This window comes from Arachis ipaensis, chromosome B8 (assembly GCF_059453495.1).
Source record: "Arachis ipaensis isolate K30076 ecotype BB chromosome B8, ASM5945349v1, whole genome shotgun sequence".
In the NCBI taxonomy this organism is placed as follows: domain Eukaryota; kingdom Viridiplantae; phylum Streptophyta; class Magnoliopsida; order Fabales; family Fabaceae; genus Arachis; species Arachis ipaensis.
This window is the reverse complement of record NC_142443.1, coordinates 119,043,852-119,052,080: the sequence shown is the minus strand read 5'-3', so window position 1 is coordinate 119,052,080 and position 8,229 is coordinate 119,043,852.

Below are 8,229 nucleotides of genomic sequence, written 5' to 3'. Positions count from 1 at the left end.
TGAACTTTTCATATGTAGTGTAGACCATGTGTTAACGACATCCTTCTTTACAGTGTATTGATTATCACCCATAATATTCGCTCCCTTGCTCGAACCTTTAGGTTTACATACTACTTTCTTTTTCCTTTTTCAAGATGGCCACCAAGAAAGGTAAAGAGAAAGCTACTCCCAAACCACCAGCAAGGAGAGGAACAAAAAGAGCATTAGTGGCGGAACCATCTTCAACAGCGGTGAAACCCTCAACAAAACAAATCAAGAGGATCATCAAGGTCGATGAAAAAGAGAAAGCCTTTCCAGCAAAGGACACTGTGCGGTTCACTAACCGCTACTGTGAGCAGATGTTCCCCATCCTGACTGAAAGGAATTATAACAATGAGTATCTTCTTATCCTCCCAACCAACATTGCTGAAATTGTTGAGCCCCGCATTGAGCAAAGACAATGGGATTCCTACAGAGACAGCCATGGCAGGTTAATCTATCATAGGTAGTTGAATTCTACTCCAATTTCCACATGCCAACCATGCAGTCTGTCTATGTCCATCAGAAGTAAGTCCCCATAACTGAAGAGGCCATTCAACAAGCTTTAGATCTTCCCCCTGCTCCAAAAGGATTGGACGCATTCCAAGAAGCCTTACTCAAGCGCCAGACATACCAATTTGACTGGGACGCCGTCCTCAGAGTTATCGCACAACCTGGTAGCATATGGATCTACGGATACCATTGTTCCCGACCTAAGGGCATATTGGCTTCAGCACTCACCTTGGAGGCTCACGTATGGGTGCAGGTCATGTCCCATTACGTCTTTTCGAGCACTCACGAGTCCTCCTTCACTGTAGACATCGTTGTTCTACTCTGGTGTATCTTTACAGACCAGCACCTCAATTTACCAAGACACATTCGGCATGCTATGGGACACGTATAGATTGCGGGCAACTTATCTTTCCCCGCCTTGGTTTCAGATCTAGTCTCAGCAGCCGGAGTCTCCTATAGAGCTAGGGATACTAAAGCCATGCTTCCACGGGATGATCAGTACGTCCCTAACAAGAAATATATCAGACCTCCAACAGCCACTACCAGCCAGCCTACAGAACCGGCTGAAGACATTTCTTTACCCACACCACAAGCACCTTCAACAAATTAACTGCTCCATCAGATACTTGAGAGGCTAGACCGGCTGGACCGGAAAGGGAAGCTAAGAGAGCGCCGTAACAAGCGCAAATTTACATACCTCAAGGAGCTGCTTGTTGGTAACCAACCACCAAGAGAAGACCCAGACACCCCGGACTCTACTTCATTTACCAGCATAGGGAGCCACGACGGTCCCGATGGTGGAGATATTGCTACCAGCCCCCCTTTGTTCCTGACAGATGGCATCGAGGACGGTGCAAAGCTTTAAGTGTGGGGAGGTCGATCAGTACCTGACTTTCGGAGGTAATTTCTCTTCCCTAAACACCAATAAAATAAGATATTTAGTTAGTTTTATTTTTGTAGAATAGGATAGATTGCATAGTAATAATTAGTTGCATGCATGTTCTACTTGATTGAAAAATAATAAGTTTCTTTTTAAGACTCTATTTCTGAAAAATTTCACCAATTTAAATCAAAACTTTTGTGTTAAATTTGTTTGAAGTTGTAATTGGAACAAAGTTTAAAAAGCTAAGAACACACAACCAGTAAGATTTTGAGCCTAAACCCTGCTTAATTCTATGTTCCCTGCTTTTAAGGGCTGTCTTCTTACAATTTTACCTGTTTTTACTGTATAATTTGAATTAGTGGAATTTGATTTATGTTTTTCTTAAAGAGCTTATTTACTTTTAACCAAGTAGACAAGAATCATATAGTTGCATTCATATATATAGGTTGCATTGCATTGCATGAGTTTTATATTTTCCTACTCATTTATTTAATCTCCTTAAGCTTAGCATGAGGACATGCTAATGTTTAAGTGTGGGGAGGTTGATAAACCACTATTTTATGATTTATATTGTGTTTAATTGAGTGGTTCTATCAAGTCTTTACCTACTTATTCATACGAATTGCATAATTTTACAATTCCTTCCTAGTTGAGTTCTATGGTTGAAAACTTGCTTCCTAGAGATCTTTTAATTATGTATTTTAATTCTCCTTTATCCCATTCAATGCTGTGATCCGTGTGTTAAGTGTTTCAGGCTTCATAGGGCAGGAATGGCTTAGAGAATGGAGAGGAAGCTTGCAAAAATGGAAGGAACACAAGAAATTAAGGAGATGACCAGCGAACACTGACGCGAGCACACGGAATGGAGAAAATCACAGCGACGCGAACGCGTGCCTGACGCAAACGCGTGGATTGGAGTCTGCACGAATGACGTGAACGCGTGGACGATGCGCTCGCGTGACAAAGAAAAACGCCGAATGATACAAACGCGTGGACGATGCGTACGCGTGACCTACACGATCTGCAGAAATTATAGAATACGCTAGGGACAATTTCGGGCCGCGTTTAACCCAATTTTCGGCCCAGAAACACATATTAAAAGCTAGGGAATATACAGAGACTCAGGACGCATCCACACACATTCAGATACATTGATCTTAGGATTACTTTTAGTTTTAGATCTGAATCTAGATTAGCTTTACATTAGTAGTTTATGCTTTTGCTTTGGATTTTGGATACTGAAGAGTCATTACCTCCGTGAAGACATCACTTTAGTTTGCTTCCTTATTCCCTTACTCTTATTAGTTGTTCATTGATCCTATTCAAGTAATTATGTTGCATTTTGAATTTATTAATATATAGAGTTACTTTTACTTTTAATTAATTTTAAATCTCTATTTTATTTTAATTGATTTATTATGTCTTCTTATATTTTTATGAGTATTAATTCCATGTCAATGGAGTAGATTTTCTACTTGACATGGGGGTTGATTAAAAGGAGACACTTGAGTTGGAATGCTCAAGTGCTTGGTTAAATTGGACGTTGTTGGCTAATTCTGTATCTACTAACGCTAGACCTTCCCAAGGGAGAGGACTAGGATTTGTGGATAAGAGTTAGCTCAATCACTTGGCTTTCCTTTATTTAGTAAGGGTTAACTAAACGAAAATAACAACCCTTTTACACTACACTTGAGAAGATTCCAATAAGGATAGAACTTCCAATTAATTATTCCCCCAGTCAAGGCCTTTTAATATTAATAATAATTCTTAGTTTATTGCTTTAATTTAGAATTATTTTAAATTTCTCATTATCCAACTCAAACTTTTTTGAAAATTCCTGATTAATAAATTAGCACCCTTTTCTGCAACTCGTTGGGAGACGACCTGGGACTCATACTCCTAGTATTTTTTTCTAAAATCTGTGACAACTTTTCTAAATTGACGAGGTGGATCTTAGCTGGTTAAGAACTATACTCACAACGTATTCCATGATTTGATTTCTTAATTAGCCGACTTCTGCCTGCTCGTTCAGCGTTCAAATGCTAATGCAGAGAAGTAGAAAATTTGGATTCCCTAGCCTCTCAGGACCAGTGGGTCCCACCGCATCTTCACCTACCGCACCTACTTTCACACTTCCCTATAAACTCTACCCCTTCCCCACTCCTATAAATACCCCTCTTCATACTCCTTCAAACACACACCTCTCATAAACCACAAAAAACCTCCACGGTCGAGCCCTCTTTCTCCCTCCATCTCCTTCTATTTTCTTCTTCTTCTACTCTATTCTTCTATATTCTTTATCAATATTAGTTTAGTGTTGAAAACATAGAATCGCGAAAAACAAATGAATTCAAATTCGAAAAAAAAAATGAAATATTAATATAAATCGAATTTGATTATATTTTTAGTAATTTGTTTTTATTATATAAAGAAATAAGAAATGTATTGAATCGATTCATTAAAAAGAATCGATTCGATCGCAACTTCGAATATGGAATTCAAAGGTATCAAATAGAAAATGATACTATGAATCATAGAACTATAATGAAATACACGATCAACCACCAGTTATCAAATTTGAAAAAGAGTCAGATTTGTTCGAGGATGAGCAAAGTTTTAAGTTTGGTGTTGGAAAAGCATAGCTTTTTTTCGTTCCATTACCATTCATGGCATCCAAGGTTGGAGAATCCTCTAGAAAGAGGAAAGGAAAGGTAGTAGCCACTTCCTCTGAATCTTGGGAGATAGAGAGATTCATCACCAAAGCTCATCAAGACCACTTCTATGAAGTAGTGGCAGAGAAGAAAGTGATCCCTGAGGTCTTTTTCATGCTCAAGAAGAATGAGTATCCGGAAAATCCGAAGAGAGATCCAGAGAAGAGGTTGGGAAGTCCTAACTAATCCCATTCAGGATGTTGGGATTCTAATGGTGTAAGAGTTCTATGCTAATGCATGGGTTACTAAAAATCATGACACTAGTGTGGACCCAAATCCAAGGAATTGGATCACCGTGGTCCGAGGAAGAATCTTAGATTTCTGCCCGGAAAGTGTGAGGTTGGCGTTCAACTTGCCTCTACTGCAAGGAGATCCTCATCCTTACACTAGGAGAGTCAACTTTGATCAGAGATTGGATTAAGTGCTCTCAGATATCTGTGTGGAAGGAGCATAGTGGAAAAGAGATTCCCAAGGCAAGCCCATTCAACTAAGAAGGGTTGACCTAAAGCCCATAGCTAGAAGATGGTTCGAATTCATCCAAAGATCCATCATCCCCACTAGCAACCGGTCATAAGTGACTGTTGATAGAGCCATCATGATTCATTGCATCATGATTGGAAGTGAGGTGGAAGTACATGAGGTGATTCCTCAAGAATTGTACAAGGTAGCTAAGAAGCCTCACACCAATGCAAGATTGGCATTCCCACACCTCATCTGTCATCTATGTAATTCAGTTGAAATTGTCATAGAAGGAGATGTCTCCGTTGGGGAGGATAAGCCCATCACTAAGAAGAGGATGGAGCAAACTAGAGAGAATGCACAAGAGCATGTGCAGCCGCCTCATTATGAGATCCTGAGATGCCTCAAGGGATGTATTTTACTCCCCAAATTTATTGGGATCAAAGGCAAACTTCTCTTGGAGAATTGAGCACTAACATGGAGCAATTGAGGATGAAACATCAAGGGCATGCTACCACCCTCAATGAAATAAGAAAAAATCAAAGAGCCATAAGAGAAGACCAAAGGGCTATGAGGGAAGAGAAACAAAGGCAAAGGAGTGAGATTGAAGAGATCAAGCATCACATTGGATCCTCAAGGAGGAGTAGTAACCGCCACCATTAAAGGTGGACTCGTTCCTTTTTACTTCCTTTCCTTTTCTATTTTCTGTTATGTTTTGTTTGTTTTCCTATTCTAGTTATATGATCATTTGCATTGATGTCTTAAAGTTGTAAAATATTCAATATATCTCTCACCTTGCTTAAAAGAAAATTTTAATTGAAAAGAATTGAGAGATGCATGAATTTCAAGTTTAAAATAAGAATAGTTTAATTATATTGATGTGGCAGCATTACTTTTTTTTTTTCTGAATGTATGGATGAACAGTGGATGTGTGAAGTTGAAATTTTAGAATGTTGGCTCTTGAAAGGATAAAGAAAAAGGAAAAGTATTATTGATAATCTGAAAAATCAATAAACTTGATTCTTGAAGCAAGAAAAAGCAGCAAAAAGAAAAAGAAAAAAAAATCATGTTGCAAAAGAAAAAAAATATTATGCATGCGAAAAAGAAAGAAAAGAAATGGTGAAAAAAATAAAAAGCAGAAAAATCCATTACTGCCGAAAAATGCAGGAAAAGATGGTAGATTGAAAAAGCCTGTAACCCTTTAAACCAAAAGGCAAGGGAAAAAGGATCCAAGGCTTTGAGAATTAATGGATAGGAGGGCCCAAAGGAATAAAATCCTGGCCTAAGCAGCTCAAACAAGCTATACGTAACCATGTGCTTGTGGCGTGAAGGTGTCAAGTGAAAAGCTTAAGACTGAACGATTAAAGTCGTGGTCCAAAGAAAAAAAAAGAGTGTGCTTAAGAACTCTGGACACCTCTATCTGGGGACTCTAGTAAAGCTGAGTCACAATCTGAAAAGGTTTACCCAGTTAAAGTGTCTGTGGCATTATTGTATCTGGTGGTAATACTAGAAAACAAGGTGCTTAGGGTCACGACCAAGACTCTGAAAGCTGTGTTCAAGAATAAAAAAGAACTGAACTAGGAGAATAATATCATCTGGATTCTAAGTTCCTAAAGATGCCAACTATTCTGAGTTTCAATGGATAGTGAGATGCCAAAACTATTCAGAAGCAAAAAGCTACTAAGTCCCGCTCATCTAATTATAACTAAGCTTCATTTGAAACTTAGAAATTTATTGTAACTTAATTTTCTTATCCTACTGTGTTTTTTAGTTGCTTGAGGACATGCAATGGTTTAAGTTTGGTGTTGTGATGAGCGGATATTTTATACGCATTTTGGCATCATTTTCATATAGTTTTTAGTAGTTTTTATTTAGTTTTTATTATGTTTTTATAGTTTTTAGTGTTAAATTCACATATTTGGATTCTACTATGAGTTTTTGTTTTTTTGTACAATTTCAGATATTTTTTGGCTGAAATTGAGGAGCTAGAGCAAAAGTCTGATTCAGAGACAGAGAAAGCACTGCAGATGCTGTCTGGATTTGACCTCCTTGCATTTGGAAGAGCTTCTCTAGAGCTAAAGAAGTCCAAATGGAGTGCTCTAAACGGCAATGGAAATCTGACTTCCAAAGCTTTCCAGCAATATATAATAGTCCATACTTTGTTTCGGATTAAAAGGCCCAAAACTGGCGTCCAATGCCAGCTACCTCCCCCCTTCCAGGTGTCCAGCGCCCATAAAGCAGAAACCAGAGTCCAAACGCCCAAAGAGGACCCTCTAGCTGATGTTCCACACCCAGAGACCTCATAGCACATAGATCTTATCAAAGCTCAGCCTAAACACTCACTAAGTGGGCCCCAAGAGTAGATTTTAGCACTGAAAAGACTATTTTACCCTTACTAGTCATTTGTTTAGTATTTAAGGGATTTTATTTATGTTATTTAACCTTCTTCGAACACTTTTTACCATCATAAACGTTTTTAGTTTGTATTTTACGTCAGTATGAGTTTCTAAACCTTCTAGGTTGAGGGGAGGAGCCTTGCTGAGTCCTATGAATTAATAAAAGTATTACTATTTCTTTTTCGATCTGTGTTTGATTTATCTCTAAGATGTATGTTCGATCTTCATCATGATGAATAGGATGATCAGACAATCAGCTCTATTCATCACGCTAAGACGAACGTGCCTAACAAACACCCGCGTCTACTTGGGTTCGTGTAAATACGTGACTGGAAAGCACGAGCCAGCAGCTATGTTTATGCATCTCTCAGACGGCTAATCCACGACTTCGTTGGGGACTTCTCGAGACACCAGTTCAGTTGATTTCTGGGGAGATTAGGGTCTCTGTGGTATAGACTAGAATCCTAAGAAGCAGCATCCTCTGACACTGAAGATTCGACCTTGTCTGTGGCGTTTTGAGTAGAATCGCCAAGAGAATGAACTGCTAGCGCTTCACCCTTCGTCAGATTGGATAACCACAGCCAATGGCGTTCAACCTGTAGCAGAGGAGATTAATGACTTGCATCATCTACCTCTTTCTATTATCTAAAAGAGCCATAGAAATAGTGAAATCTCATTCAATCAATGCAATTTCATGAACTAAATGATGAATTTTATGGCACATTACTTTGAAATGAGTTTTGTTTGAATTTCAGGTGAAAAGAGCAACAAAAGAAGGAAACAAAAAAGGGAAGCTGGGCATGTGTGCTGGGCGTGCCACTTGGTGCAAACGCCAACAAAATGAATGGGCGTGGCATGCCAGCTAGCAGGCGTGGCACGCCAGTTATCATGCCCAGAGAAGAAGTCAATGAAGCTTTCAACGAGCGTGGAACGCAAAGGCCAGGCGTGGCACGCCAAAGAGATGAACCATAAGGGGCGTGGCATGCCTAGGCCAGGCATGGCACGCCAACTATAAACTCCAGAGAAGGGGCAATAAGATTCAGCATGGGCGTGGTACGCCAAGGCCAGGCGTGGCACGCCAACTACAAATTCCAGAGAGCATTAGTAAAGACCCATAAGGGGCGTGGAACGCCAGGTTGGGCGTGGCACGCCAACTCCATCTTCTACAAGGGGCGTCCCACTTAAGGTCAAAGGCGTGGCACGCCAAGGCATTTGAACAGAGGAGCATGGAGGAAACACCAACAAGGGC